This window comes from Herpailurus yagouaroundi, unplaced genomic scaffold (assembly GCF_014898765.1).
Source record: "Herpailurus yagouaroundi ecotype Mexico unplaced genomic scaffold, PumYag 186, whole genome shotgun sequence".
In the NCBI taxonomy this organism is placed as follows: Eukaryota; Metazoa; Chordata; class Mammalia; order Carnivora; family Felidae; genus Herpailurus; species Herpailurus yagouaroundi.
In genome coordinates this window covers 4,928,954-4,941,086 of record NW_024412417.1, presented here as the reverse complement: position 1 = coordinate 4,941,086, position 12,133 = coordinate 4,928,954, and the positions used below count along the sequence as shown (strand labels likewise).

General features: G+C 38.2%; 1 long non-coding RNA gene across 1 annotated transcript in view; it reads left to right on the top strand.

Annotated features, from left to right (window-relative positions):
• The window catches only part of LOC121042695 (uncharacterized), a 24,012-nt gene extending 12,204 nt beyond the window's left edge, over nucleotides 1–11,808 (top strand). The window contains exons 2-3 of the long non-coding RNA XR_005796388.1: nucleotides 7,856–7,939; nucleotides 10,067–11,808. This is a non-coding gene — a long non-coding RNA (uncharacterized LOC121042695). The remainder of the gene's footprint in view (nucleotides 1–7,855; nucleotides 7,940–10,066) is intronic.
• The last annotated feature ends 325 nt before the right edge of the window (nucleotides 11,809–12,133 follow it).

Sequence of the window (12,133 nt, the reverse complement as noted above, 5' to 3'; positions counted from 1 at the left end):
TGATTAATGAAAGTCCAATTCTCTGCATAAGCGGTTAACTCCTCTTTAGAACTAGAAGCATAATTAAACCAGAAGGAGTCTGTTATGATTGGAGGTGAGAGGCTAGGGCTAGTTAAGCCATAACAAAGAAAATGAATTCATAGTATGCTTTGCACAAAATGCAGGTTTCTTGTTCTGATCAGATTATGCAAAATGTATTTCCTGTTTCTTTTGAAGAAAATAAAGCTATTTATATAACTATTCAAAAGTTACGTTGTTACGCAGTGTGTCTTCACAAACATACTCGGTTCTTTGTGGATTTCCGACACCAAGGGTTCCATTGAGTCTGTTCCCAGAATCCTCCCCCTCCCCTCTGTGGTGTAATGTCTTTACGGTGACCTTAATAATCTTCGGCATCCTCATTTAGCTCACTTCTGAATAAATATTTCTCCAGACGACTTCTGCATAGTTTAATAATGTATGCACTATCTACCTTAGACAGTAAATTTCCAAAATCTATACTATTTATTGTGTTCTAATTCGTTATGGCTATAATAATTTCTAGTGAGTTCCCACTATCTAATTAGATTTTATAGCTTTTATAGTACAGTACAGAGGATATATTCTTTCTCTTGGTATAAGTTAATCTTAGCTAACTTTAAATAAAATGAATGTAATTATCAAATTTGTGAAAACATTTAGAGGAGAATGCATGTTTAAAATGTGCTCTTGTCTAGTTCATCGTGAAATGTTTTTTTTTCATTCCACTCTATTTTCATTTAGCTCGTTTCCTCTGGATAGTTATGTTGCGGTTACTTCAATGTTTATATGTTATTATCTGCTTGTGCATTAATCAAGGTAATGGTGCAAGTAAAGATAATCTTGGCAAAAACAAAACAAAATTAATGTCACGTGAATTTTGGCCAGATGCACAAAGTGTCACATTCCCTGGTAAGTGCACTTGTCCAAGGAGCTATTGGTGACACTGTCCTGAACGGTCAGGGTAGAGTAACATTGTATCTACTGACAACAATGTTCCTTTCTATAGCATTGAAAACTACATACCTCAGCACTGGGTCCATTTAACTCTATATGTTATTTTCAAGGTCAACGGGAGTGTCATACTCTAATCAAGTGTTCCCTTCACACTGCAGCAGACAGTAAGATCATCCTTCAGCGCTTTCTAGAACCTCCATGCAGCCAGCCCATGCCCTGGATACCAGCCTAGCGGACTTCATTATCATTCCAGTCATTCCTTTGCAAAACACTACTGAAAAAGCAGTTACACATGGGAACCTTGAATTTTTTCTATCAAAAATGTGTTTGTAAGCCCCAGATCTAGCAGCATATTAGTTAATTATTAGGAGGGGGAGAGTGTGTGTGCGTGTGTGTGTGTGTGTGTGTGTGTGCGTGTACAGTCTAATACATAAGATAATTTGTAAAATGCAATCCTATAATAAATGGGTCGCTGCCAATGCCTCAAGACTTAAGAGAACAACATTTTTTTTTTGGTGGGAGTTTTGTTTTAATTTAAAGATAGTCTATTTTACGCCATTAAGAAAAAATAAATATGGTGGAGGGTCCAGGGCAGGCAGCATGAGGACTAGGTTTAAACTGCGACCCTCAGCCATCCATCCTACCTCTCCTCTTAGTTGGAGAGCCAACTAAGGTTATGAAACCAGATATCCCACAAGGTTTCTTTCAGCTGTAAAACAATGCCTTCTTAATATACATAGCCATGGTCATGCCTACTGAGTGAGGAATTAAGGAACTTGTAAAGGAGTTTTAGTCAAATATCTTCATGGCTTTGGTCATCTGAACCATTGTCTTACTTTACCATTCAGTTCATAGAGACTCCCACTTGCTTTGTCCTACCTGAGACAGGACCTCTTGAAACACTACTCCAGGTTCCAGCAGGAGCAGTAGAGAGGCAGGAATAGTCTGGAACTAGTATTTAAAAACTCACTCTGCCTTCACTGTTGAAAGTATTCTCCATGTACTAACTCCTGTTCCTTTCTAACCACCCTATAATTGATATATTGTGAATAGTCCCTTTTCGAAGATGAGCAAACTGAGGTGAAAGCCTGAGTTTTCCACTCCTATAAATATGTCAAACTGAGAAACCGTGTAGACTCAAAGCAGCTTTTAGAAGTTCATTTATCCTTAGAGCCCACCTTTACTAATGATGATTATGTAGTGGTCTGGATACTGAAAAATTGTATTATAAAGAAATCTTTTTTTTTTTTTCAACGTTTATTTATTTTTGGGACAGAGAGAGACAGAGCATGAACGGGGGAGGAGCAGAGAGAGAGGGAGACACAGAATCGGAAACAGGCTCCAGGCTCTGAGCCATCAGCCCAGAGCCTGACGCGGGGCTCGAACTCCCGGACCGCGAGATCGTGACCTGGCTGAAGTCGGACACTTAACCAACTGCGCCACCCAGGCGCCCCCAGAAATCTTTTGTTTTTAATCCCCTTGCTCAGTTACCGAAGAAAAGGTGTCGTGTGCATAGCCCAAAGGCCTGTGCTTGGCCTTCTCCACCAGCCAGCAACACATCAGCAAGCACAGACACTGTCTAAGCGGCATCATTCAGGAACCAGTTCCAGCTTTTTGGTTCTGCTTTGGGGGGGCGAGGGGGAAGTTGGGAACTTTGACAAAGGGAGGAGCTATTTCCCCGGTTGCCGATGTGATAACCCCAGCTTCTAAGAGCAACGACTGTTCCTTTCTAACGTCACACGATTTTTATTTAGCAGCTACATGACTAGCAATGTGTTATATAATCATCTTCTAAGTACTTGTTTCAATTTTGCCGCAATGAAGGTAAAAATGCGGCCCTCAAATTTTGAAACTCTAACCTGGGTGTGTTGTACTATTCATTTGACAACAGGAACCTACTATGTGCAGACACAGAGCGTGCAATAGTGAGCAAAAAGCAGCATGGCCTGTGCTTGCAGAGCTCACGCAAGGGCCACAACAATAAGAACGACGTTTGCTAATTACTGGGGGCAAAGCGTTATGAACATCGCTGTATTACTTACTGCTCTGTCCTCTTCTGAAAAGATGTATTTCATTTTAATGACAGAAAATCCTTTGGAGCAAATGTCACAAGGTAAAAGTCCAACTGGCTGTAAGTGTGCATGAGGCTCCGAAGAGTGAAAGAAGCAGTGAACTAGAACATGAGGAAGTATTCGGTGGTATTTAAGCTTATTTGCAACCCTCTCAGAAGTCACTATGTCTCAATATTCAGATGCAACTAGGCAGACATTTGCTTTTCTCTTTTGACCATTGTTGCTTTGGGGTATAGAAGTATATTTAGAGGGAACTGAAGCTCAGAGAAGTTCTGTGAGTTGCCGGGGTCCCCAGCTAGTAATTCAGAGAGCTAGGGTTCTAATTTAGAATTTTTTTTGACAGGTAAACAGTATTTTTTTTCTCTGTCATGGCTGTTTCTAATTATTTTATCTTCCTTCCCATAAAAGTTACAAGGGCATCTTCCCACTTGGTTTCTGTGTAGAATAACTAAGAGGGAATTCGCAATCATATTTCTAACTACGAAAACATGTTATCCATATTATTTGTAGGCATATATAAACATGGAAGTAAAAATGCAAGAGAAAGTAACTCACCGCATAGCTAAAACATAATCTCCGTTAACATTTTGTTGTATATCTTGCCCATGTACCTTTTCTTCCATATACCTACATGTGGATGTACAGATGTAGAGTGTATTATTTTTGTGTCGTTTAAACTACTCTGCAATGAGCACGAGTTACTTTTTTATAAGAAAAAAAATGTTTGAAGCAGTAATTCGAATCCTTTGGAATATCTTCAAAATTATTAAAGAACTTATATAATGTCACTATTTAAACACCAAATAGGTTATACACGGTTTGGTCACTTGTGAGTGTGTGTGCTTGTGTGGTATGTTTTATTCGATCAACAATATACCGTAAATGTTTTCCCATATCATTGAATATTGTGGTATATCATTTTAAAGGATTGAGTACTATTCAATTGTACTAATGCCCCATGATTTACTAGCTAATTCCTCATTTTAGACAGTTAGGATGTATTCAGTTTTTTTATTCTCATGAATGACCCCATAAGGTCGAGATGAACAGTTTGTATAGCTAAATCTTTGGACACATTCATAATTATTTCCTGAGATTAAATTCCAAAAGGTAGAATTTCATAGCAAAAAGGGTATGCAAGCCTCTCAAAATCTAAAAACACATATGTTCATACCACCTTTGGAAAAACTGCATCATCGTACATCCTACCAGATGCATATGCACAGCTCCATTTTCCTCACTAATATGAATTATTCTTTCTTCTCATCTCTGACAATGATGGGCAAAAAAAGCTAATTATTTTAAATCCACATTCGTTGATGAATAAGGAAGTTGAAATTGTAATGTGTTTATTGGTCATTTGCATTCTCCCTTTGTTAGTTTTATGTCTCTAGAGTGATCTTTTCTGAAAACTTTGCAGAACGATTTTCAATATAAAATTTTCCATGTTGTACATTTTGTATTAAATCAATACTCAAACTCAAGTTACCAACGCAGCTCAATATGGAAAGTAATGGCTTGAAGATAGATTTTGTAAGGAGCATAGATAGTGGAAGGTGAATCCTTTGGGGCTGGGCATACCACCTTTGCTGAGATTGGATTCTCCACTGGGTCTAACGTAGAGTGCAGAAAAATTCAGACGTATGTTGAGATGAGGTTAGCTGACTGATCATCCTCATGGAGATGATTTGGGCACAATAAACTCCAGTGAGATGATCCTAGGTAGAAAATATTAATTATTACATTTGACTGGTAAACCTACCTTTCTCAGGAAAAGTTAAATTCACAGTACATAACGAACACGTCCTAGGTTATGAGTCTACACTGATGCAGGCAGGTCTAAGATTTCACATCTAAGGTTTCTTTCCACACCCAGAACAACGAAGGTGAAGTTTGCAACATTTTGGAGTAATGAAGAGTGGTGAAGCAAATCTCAAGGTAGGACTTCAGACTTTGACAGAACTGAGTCCAGGTGACTTGGAAAAAGACACATGTCGCTTCAATCATAAAACAGGCAATAAAGTTTCTGAATAAAATGTACACTTCCTAAATACATCACGTTGTGGTTACATCGCATAAATTGGGTGACGGGGTTTGAGCTATTTGTTATTTTTTAGCTTTCATGGTTTAACAAACACAAGTGTCATTTAGTCCTTGAAATGAAAATGCACACACAGCAACTCCCCACACAGTCTTTGATGAGGAATCTGGCCTTCTAGTTCATTTAACATGAAATAACAGATTTGTGTTGATGGTGCTTTTGTTCTTGATAGTGAGAGAACTTGTTACTGAAAAATTAGCTACTCACCCTCAAGCAATCACTAATATTCCAATTCCTGAATAGAGAAGGGGGGAAGAGAGCAGATGGAAGCAAACAAAAATTGTATTAATAATACATAACAGAGTGCTGCTATAAATGATATTTCAATGGAGGAAAACAATAGAAAACTGCCGTTTTCATTGGATCTTAATGTATTTATCAGTCTCTAATGCTCCTGTCTTCAAGCAGTTCCCTTTTATTGACACGGCAACACAAATTGCAGAAGTAAATTGAATCACAGACTCAGAATGTAAAAATCAATGAGAAATAATTTTGTAGCACTAAAGTGAATAGTGTAATGCTAGGTATTCATTTAATTAACCATGAGCCTTTCCACATAATGCACAATCATTGCCAGCTTTTCAGCTCATAGTTGTTCCAGGAATAATGGGTTTGGGATTCATCTTTAGAAAACCTGCATTAATATTTGAAAGCGTTTAAATCCATTAGTGGGTCATCTGAACACTGCAGGTCACTTTTACATTGCTAATTGAAACAATAGTAATGGGTTATAATCTACTGTCTAATAATGCCTGGAGTGTTTTACCGCTTTTATATCTGCAGATTCCAGGAAATATGTAAATTTGTTGCTGAACTGATATAAAAATATGGAAATTTAAGCTGCAGACATCAAAGTATTTTTTTCTAAAAAAAAAAAAAAACACGGCATTTAATAAACTGAAGAGTTACACTACATTCTGGTGTCAGGATAAATTCCTTACTCTAGACCTTCCCCTGTTCTCTCTTCTCCGCTCTGGGCGCAGCATCTGGCACTCACATTTTCCACGTTGCCATTAGGAGAAAGTGAATATCATTAAACCAGTGAGTAAACAATCATGTCATTGTTTCCATATGCAAGCTATACATTGACTCAGCCTGCTGGGTCCTGGCTGCTTTTTTATTTGCCCTACATGAATTTATGCAAGCATTTTCTTTTTCATGGGGATTTTTAATACATATCAACATTTTCTTGGATGGGTCAGTACATGTGGCAGGAACTCTAGCATATGAAATGAGAAGATGATTTCAGTGTGAAAACATACATGCGTGTAAACACATACATACATATCAAAGGAAATATGTGAGAAAGACAGAGTCGCTTTCGGAATCCTCCTTGTAAATTGAATGTCTACAAATTGATACTTAACCAGCATTTTCTCTTTTAATTAAACATGCATCTCATGCACTTACCTGTATCTTCCTATGCTTAATTATAGTCTGATTGTGCAGAAAATCCAGAAAGATGCATCTCATTATAATAAAGAAAATGCTTTAGCATAGGTGGAGATTGTGGCTGCATGCATACTCATTTTATATAAATGGAATATGTTTTTGGAAACACTTTATTCCAAGGCTCAAAGAGAAAAAGGGCTTAAATCCATTCATTCCACCATCATCGACATGATCGCATGAGTAAATCAGGTGGGGAGAGAGAAGAGGACTCAAAGACACGTGTGGGTCGCACTGACTTTGATGCTCTATCAAGAAAAGCAACATTTGAGTTTCTGGTTTTCATTATCTTTCCAAATGTATTTACATCTAAGGAAGATGCTAGAAGTCGGCATCAAAATTCTGATTTCATCCGCAGAACACTGGTGAGAGAGCTTTCAAGCAAGGAAATAAAATTGCATATAGAGACTAGCACAGCTCATGTATTAATTGTGTGGTATGTAGAATTCAAATGAAACATTTTAATGACTTTAATGAGGATTGTGGATAAGAAAGGGACTAAACATCCCTTGGTTCTTGAAATGGAAAGACAAATCAGTTTGAGATATGCATAAGGAAATTGCAACAAGGAAACTTGACCTTGTGAAGTCCTCTCTTAAATATTCCCGCCATGTTTCCTGTCTTTCTCCATGCCCTATTAAGCTCCCTTTGAAGTCAGTATCACTGTACTTGCATCAGTCGTACAGGGCATGGAGAAAGACGAAACAATGACCCGAGAAAGCAAGTAGTTTCTTTATCAAAGAAGGACAAGTACCATTAGCCTATAGTGCAATAAATAGCCTCCTCAAAGATATTTTTCACTTTCTGTCCACTGAGGGGATGGACAAAGGGATCATGACTTGATTCCCCACAAGGAGAGCCCTGTTGTGATTAAATAGGATGACAAATTGGGCTTTGTGTTCCAGTTATAGCTTCCATGAGTTTTATTGTGGCTACAATAGGGACAGGTACTTAAGGGTTAAGAGAAAATCCCACAATAATATCACATATCTAGTCAACCGAGAAATCCTATGTGAAGGTCAGAAATCCCTTTGCAACCCTGGGAGTTTCTACAGCTTTACCCTTCTTGTCTAGCTGTGTCATGATAAGCCTACGGAAGCCCAAGAAACCAATTTTTTGCCTTTTGCCTTTAGGCAAATATTGGTAAATTTTTAGCCACAGATAGAAGAGCTTACTTGACCTTAAACAGGTGGATCTTCTCATTTCTCACTTGCCATTTCTTATCTTACTACATAATACGCTTTGTTTTAATTTTTAGGACTTTGGATTTTATTTGTTTCCGGAGTTGGGAACACAGCTGCCGGTCATGAGTGAATATCTGCCCCGATTTGTCGCCAAGAAGGTGCTACTTTCTTTTCCTTTAGGAGTTTAGTCATTGTTCACTTCCTTTTTAACAAAACCATCGATGCCCATTTCAAGATGTAAAGGAAGCTATTTAATGTAAAAGCTCTTCCAGTTCTAGGTTGCCGATCATTTCCTTTTAGTGCATTGAAAGAACATTCATTTGGGAAACCCGATTCCTTCCCATAACTTAAGACATCCATTAATGGTGTGCCATCCATTGGTTCACTGGCTATTAGCAAAGGAAATGCCTGACCTTGCCGCCATGAGTCAGGGAAACAAATCTCTCCATTTTAGTATATGCTCTTTGCTTGGCCTTTCAGTGACTTAGCTGAACCCCTTTTTTCTGAGCTACTCTGTTAGGCATTATGCTTTCCTGCCCCAAAGTCTTGCAACCTTGGCTCTGGGTGAGATGACAAAGCCAGCACTTTTGCTGAAAGGTGACATCTCTCACTTGGCCATTCCATTGGAGTTTACTGCCTCATTCATTTATTTTTAATTCATTCATTCGCTAAACAATATTTATCGCATCCTACTTAAGAGAAGGACTTAGGAAACTACTGTATTCAGGTACTTATTTTATTCTTTATTAAAGCCATCCAAGTTTTAGGCTGAGAATATATGGGTGGGAAAAACATATATACATATATATTTAATACACATACTCATAGCTCATAAAATTGTAATTTCATTAGTAAAAAAGAGTGAGTTGCTTGGTTGTATCTTATTTTCTATAATTTTTAAATTTCTGAACTGTTGTTCTTACGGAGATTTTAATGGCCTTTGTATTATCTATCATGGATTTTTTTTAAATTTTTTTAACGTTTATTTATTTTTGAGACAGAGAGAGACAGAGCATGAACGGGGGAGGGGCAGAGAGAGAGGGAGACACAGAATCTGAAACAGGCTCCAGGCTCTGAGCCATCAGCACAGAGCCCGACGCAGGGCTGGAACTCGCGGACCATGAGATCATGACCTGAGCCGAAGTCGGACGCTCAACCGACTGAGCCACCCAGGTGCCCCTATCATGGATTTTTTTTACGCAGGAGCCCTGAGAATATTTTGGAGTTCCTAGCAATAAGTGCAGGGCCTCATCTAACTTTGACTGAAATTTCCTTTGTCCACCAGGGAAGGCTCAATCCTCACCAGTTGTTTGTGGCTTTGGGAGGTATGGTCCTATTCAACCAGCACTTCCCTTGAGTCACCCTTAGATAGCAGGGCCAGCTAATATTGTGAGATGAAACATTTACCTTTCCAGTGACCTGTTTTTTTTTAAAGCTTTTTTTTTTTTCAACTTTTATTTATTTTTTGGGGGACAGGGAGAGACAGAGCATGAATGGGGGAGGGGCAGAGAGAGAGGGAGACACAGAATCGGAAACAGGCTCCAGGCTCTGAGCCATCAGCCCAGAGCCTGACACGGGGCTCGAACTCACAGACCGCGAGATCGTGACCTGGCTGAAGTCGGACGCTTAACCGACTGCGCCACCCAGGCGCCCCTCCAGTGACCTGTTTTATACAAGAACACAACTGTCCCTTCCCCAGAAGCCAAAAAATGGAAACAATTCAAAACATCTTACTGATTATTCTTGGACGACGAGTGCTTGAACATTACAAATAATAGCAGCTAACATCTCATACACAATATGAAATTGTAGACATGGCTCCAGATGCCCATAGGAGCCATATTCTTATTGATTCTCATTTCCTATTACATATAATATCTCAAACACTGGGATGTGTCTGACAATCTCCAGGAAGTCACGGATTATTTGGTATAGTTTATTTGGTTAATATAATGAGTCATGTTTTGTGAGATAAAGTATTAACTTATTCAAACATCACAAGAATTCTGTGAGTTAAGTAAGCTATTATTACCCATTTTGTAAGTGCAATTGAGATGCAAATGAAATTAAAATACCTCCCCCAAGGTTAGCAGTTATTAGGCTATAGAGGTGGGATTAGAAGCCAGGCAAAGTGATTCCAGGGCCTATGCCCTTAACCTCAATGCTTTACTACCTCTCCCAGGATGGAGTTTTTTTGGCTGGGTTTTTTCTTTTCCTGCTTGCATGGTATTGTGGTGCTTTGTTTTTAAAAAATATGCCCCTCTATCTCTCTTGTTCTATTTCAGGGTAAGATGAAAGTTAATGGAAGCCCCACAATTTCTGACTTCTGTATCTGTGATGAAAGCCCCATATGCTGCCTCTAAGGTGTGTTTATTTCTTTTCTTCGAAAGCTGGTTTCAACTCCTGAAGAAGTTCAGCATCACTGTTGACTTAGTGACATGACACAATCTATTGTCACTATATGATGATTTCCAAATTGGATCCACGATGTGAGTTTGAATCACAGGATTGAGGCCAAGTGGGATGAAGAGAGATGCGACTGTGGCAGTAACGGAAGTCATGAGGTTTATCTCTCCAGTACACTTAGCAACTTATTTAACTTCAAAATATTTTTGTTTTATGTCAGTTTTTTGCTTGTTTGTTTCTCTGGATGTGAATCAGAAAAGATACTGGGTGTGAGAGCTTCAGGGATGGCTAAAGAAGGATGCAAATAAAACTTCCAAAGAGAATAGTAAAAAATAAAATAAAATAAACACATTTGTATTAATGTTGTCACTCTTAACATTCACTATCAAAAATCAAAAGACTAATTTAAATAGAAGTAACAGACGTAGTTCTACTAACTCAGCCTCAATGTCAGTGATATTATTACCCATGATACCAAACAGCATGACAAAGTTTATCATGATTATTTAGAACACCAACATGACCATCTCCAGTTCATAGTATGACTTCTTCCAATAATACAGCTAAAGTTAATGAGTTGGGGTGAGTGTTCTCACTAATTTGTTTACATACAGGCCACTTGAGATGTATACACTAGGAAGTAATCTCTGAGCAGAGAGAGACCATAGGGTTCCATAATGAAGACAAAACATGTACAAAATGTCACATTTGTTAAACACGAAAGATGAGTTGTATCATGTCTGTATGTGTCTGTGCCTAGACTTCAAATAATATGGATGTATATATAAAGCTTCATTTCAAGATAAAAAGTTACCATCTTATTTGCGCATAATTGGGAGATGTCGAGTGAACAGTTTACACCCTCCTTTAAACTATTTACTTTTCTATAGAATCACTCTTACTAAACCTAAAACACGTTCCTTTGTTAATGACAATTGCAACTGGAAGAAATCACGCAGCAGTTGGGAAATATCATTCATGTCCAAGAATTCATTTCTTCAAATTTCTCTTACTATTTTTATTCATGGCACAGAAATGCAACTCTGTCTGCAAGAAGCCACCGGGCATAAATATAGACAGGCACTTACCTCTTTGTCCAACATAATCATTCATCCGTGTTTGTGGAAGGATGGAGGGAAGAGGGAGCAAGAAAGGAGTGAATCATTCTATATCCTTCAGGTGAATAATTTACTTGTTTGGTTTAAATAAACCACATTGAGGAATATCAATTATTTAAGATTACTTGTATACAGCTCAGTATGTTATAACCTTGTGAAGCAAATTCTTGGCCCTGGTGCCTCAGTAGTTTCAAAGAGTTTAAGGCCCTCTCTGTCTAAAGTGAAAAGAAGAGTTTTCACTTTAGGATCTACACTCAAAAGTCATTTGGTCTCAACCACAACTTGGCCACTAGTTTAAACCTGGATCAAGTATTTTGTTATCAACTGGTAAGGGTTTAATCATTTCTGTTTATTTTATGTATTTTTCCTCTTATGTGGTACATTTCCATCATAAATTCAAAACTGAATTATTTCATTCACATAAAAATATTTATTATTTCCTCTGGGTCTAATAAGATGCTTCAGGCTATGTATGTTAATAAACCAACGATTCTCACCTTTAAGAACCTTGCTATTTCATTGAGAGGTAAATTAGAAATTCATACAGGGTTCAAATGGGCTATGATTAACTCATCCTCTGTACCTGAAGTCTTTCCTCCACCCAAAACAAAGTTAAAACCCACAGCAAGGTATGATTTGATTAGGTGGCAGTGAATTATAGTAAATAGAAAGTTCGTGGAGGGCACAGTCACAAGAATCTCAGCCAAAGCTCTGTGGTGAAGAAGAACTCGAGTATTTCCTGACCTGACAGCCTAACAGAACCTCCATAGGTGCGTTGCCAGACAGGGTGAGAGAGGAGATAAGGATTCCTCATTTAAGGATAGAATA